The sequence below is a fragment of the Budorcas taxicolor genome, chromosome 6, assembly GCF_023091745.1.
Source record: "Budorcas taxicolor isolate Tak-1 chromosome 6, Takin1.1, whole genome shotgun sequence".
In the NCBI taxonomy this organism is placed as follows: Eukaryota; Metazoa; Chordata; class Mammalia; order Artiodactyla; family Bovidae; genus Budorcas; species Budorcas taxicolor.
The window spans coordinates 445,403-449,203 of NC_068915.1; the positions used below are offsets into that span (position 1 = coordinate 445,403).

At 35.9% G+C, this 3,801-nt stretch overlaps 1 pseudogene; it reads left to right on the forward strand.

The window, feature by feature from the left end:
- The first annotated feature begins 1,780 nt into the window (after positions 1-1,780).
- On the forward strand, positions 1,781-2,832 carry LOC128049986 (olfactory receptor 4P4-like; annotated as a pseudogene).
- Positions 2,833-3,801: the final 969 nt, after the last annotated feature.

Consider the following 3,801-nt stretch of genomic DNA (forward strand, 5'->3'; position numbering starts at 1 on the left):
ATATTAAGTTGGAGGCTGTCAAGGAGAGACATTTAAGGGAAAAAAAGGAAGCTAATCAAGTATTCTAATTATTTGCCCATTTTGTTAGGATAGCATCTAGTTAACATGAGAGAGACAGATTTTCAAACTATCCTGCCTATGAATTAATGGAATGTTTCTACTCATTTTTTTTTTTTCAGTTAGAATATGCTTTCCTCCAGGATCATATGAGCAAATTATCAAAATGATCTTAAATTCTTGGACTAAAAATATGCTTCTAAACTATAGAAGCATATTGGAAAATTAATTGGAAATGAAAGTATCTACAATTTAAACTAAAACTATTTAAGAAAGTAACTTTTACTTATTTTTCTGATTATAGAAATACTAATAATATGCATAATCTAAAAAATATTTTCTTGGGATATTTATTTATAAAACTGTCATTATTTCTTTAAAAAATCATTGTAACCTAAAAGATAACAAATTAGGGATATTATAATTAATCAAATTATAAAATATTCTATTATAAAAATTATTGAAGCCTGATCCCTATAAAGCAAGTGCCATTCACTTCTATATTATTGTTATTAGTCATTTTAGCAACAGTTGTTTCTCAATTTTACGTATAAGTACTGTTATTTTTCCTAATTTAAATTAAAAAAAAAGTCACAGCTACTTTTGCTTCACCTGATACAGTATTTTCTTTACTGTTCTCCGCAATGCTTGTAAATATATCAGACTTTTTTCCAGAATCAGGGCTTCTTCTTGTCCAGTCTCTAAGTGTGCCCGAATCTTTGTGACCTCATGTACTGTAGCACACCAGGCTTCCCTGTTCTTCATTGTCTCCTGGAGTTTGCTCAAACACATTTCCATTGAGTCAATGATGCCATCCAACCATATAATTTTCTGTTACCCCCATGAATCTTTCCAAGCATCAGGGTCTTTTCCAGTGAGTCGTCTCTTCACATCGGGTGAACAAAATTTTGGAACTTCAGCTTCAGCATCAGTCCTTCCAATGAATATTCAGGGTTGATTTCCTTTAGGATTGACTGGTTTGTTCTCCTTGCTGTCCAGACTCTCAAGAGTCTTCTGCAGCATCACAGTTCGAAAGCCTCCATTCTTTGGTGCTCAGCCTTCTCTGTGGTCCAACTCTTACATATGTACATGACTACTGGAAAAACCATAGCTTTGACTATATGGACCTAAACTGATAAAGTGAAATCTCTTATGCTGTCTAGGTTTGTCATAGTTTTTCTTCAGTTATGCAAATGAGTCACTTGTCTTGTGTGCAAACAACTCACTGATAAAAATAATAATGATTTAGCACAAAATTTAAAAAAAATCACATTCCATAAGAAAATTATCAGCATTTTAAATAAAGACAGGGTTCTTTCCTGCAATTGCACAACTTACCTTTCTCCCTTCACTTTAAGTATGCTTGTTTGAATCTCCTAAGCAAACAAGCTGCTTCAGGAAAAGAAATGTATCTTTCCTAAGCTCACTTTTCATCCCATACATAAGATGACTGTGCATGTTTGTTTATACTAGAGCAAATGTACTTATTAACACTATTCTCTTTCACTCTAGAAAATAATCAGATCTGGTATATTATATGGCAAGATTTTCATGCAAAGTTTAGAATTAACGGTTTAAAAGTGTAGTATAGGAAGCTGATTTACAAAATGGACGTATATCTCCAACACTCACTCTGATTGACACCATGCATAGTCAATATTTCTCGTGCAAACCTGTCCTTTTTTTTCCAGGCAAACTCACTGAGTCTTCACCGTATTAGACCATGAAATATACCAATGACATCACTGAATTCATTCTCTTGGGGCTTTCCCAGAACATGAAAATCAAACATATGTGCTTCCTACTATTCTTATTTTGTTACATAGCTATTTGGATGGGAAACTTGCTCATCATGATTTCTATCACATGCAGCCAGCTAAATGGTCAACCCATGCATTTCTTCCTTAATTACCTTGCTCTATTAGATCTGTGTTATACCTCAACAGTGACACCCAAGTTAGTCACTGATTTGCTGGCAGAAACAAGCACAATTTCATACAGTGACTGCATGGCACAGCTTTTTGCCATGCACTTCTTTGGGGGGACTGAAAACTCTGACCATCCTCTCTGGTCAGAGGATGGCCTCTGGCCGCTATGTGGCCATCTACAGGCCCCTGCACTGCACCGTCATCATGAGCAGGCACAGACTGTGCCACGGTCAGTGCTTGTTGTACTGGGGCATTTCTGCACTCCTTTGTCCAAGGTCTCCTCACCATTAACTTACCATTCTGTGGTGCCTATGAAATAGATCACTATTTCTGTGATGTGTATTCTTGGCTGAAACTGGCCTGCATGGACACCTATGGAGTTGGGATCCTAGTGGTGGCCAATGCAGGCATGATGAGATAGGTGATCTTTGTGGTCGTGATGCTGTCCTACATTTTTATATTATACACCATCAAATCTTACCTTACAGAAAGCCGGTACAAAGCTCTTTCCACTTGTAGTTCCCTCATCACAGTTGTGGTTCTGTTCTTTGTGCCTATTCTCTTCATTTACATTAGAACCAACACAACGTTTCCAGAAGACAAGGTGCTTGCTCTCTTCTACACCATCATTGCTCCCATGTTCAACCCTCTGATTTACAGTCTCAGAAATGCAGAGATGAAGAATGCCCTGAGAAAGATGTGGTTCCAGAAACCATTTTTGATTGCAAGGCAAATCATCTGGAAGCTACTTTGCCTCCTCATTACACATCCTATTCAAGTGATATTTGCTCATTTTAGTTTAATAAACAATGGAACTTACACTAGAAAATCTAAGCATAAACACTAGCATTAGTTGAAATCCTTTCTTCTATCAATCCACATTTCTTATTAACATCTTCCCCTAGTAATAGGAGTCATCATTTCCTTGTTGAAGTTATACTTTGCTTTGATTTTTTTTTTTCTCTTTCCATAAGTCACTAAATGGAGGTTACCGTTCCCCATACTTTAGTTCCATGAAATGAATCTCCAAATGTACATAAGCTACAGTCATGTTGATCATCCCAGACAGAAAGTCCATAGAACCTTGCTATACTCCCTGCAGTCTCATAAAAAAAGGAGTATCTGAAATTTAAAGTCTTATTTTCTACTCATCTGAGGACTTCCCATATTCACTGCAACTCTTTGAAAAGCAAAAATGTAGGAACTGAACAACAAAAATATGATTTATGTGAAAATCACTATATAAAAATTGGAACATGTTTCTAAAGTGATTTTAATGAAATCATCTTAAAAATGACAAAAATTAATAATGATATAACCTTTTACCATAACAATATCTTCATATATACTGATAAATTAGTTTGGAAATAAAAAGGGTAGCTATATGATTATTGCTCAAAGTGAGACAATTTGAGTATAAAAAGAGGAGTTCTGCTAATAATTATGCTGAAATAATGGACATAAAATGGGATTGTATCAAGGAAGCAGGACGTCTGCCCACTTTTCAATGTCTGAGATGTTTGGATACTCTTCTCGTGAAAAGGTTAGTGGCAGGAACATTTCAGAATCTATATGTTATCTTAGTTGAAGCCAATGGGGTTGTAAAAACAGAAGTAAATGATGGTAAATGAAACTATTCAACCTAGTGTATACTTTTGATTTTCCATTACCATCACGTTGCTGTGCCCTCCTTCAGGGGATCTTACCCATTGAGGGATCCAACCCAGGCCTCCTGCATCTCCTACATTGCAGGGATATTCTTTACTAATGCCATCTGGGAAGCCCAAAACAAAGGGTACACATTTTCAATTTCTAT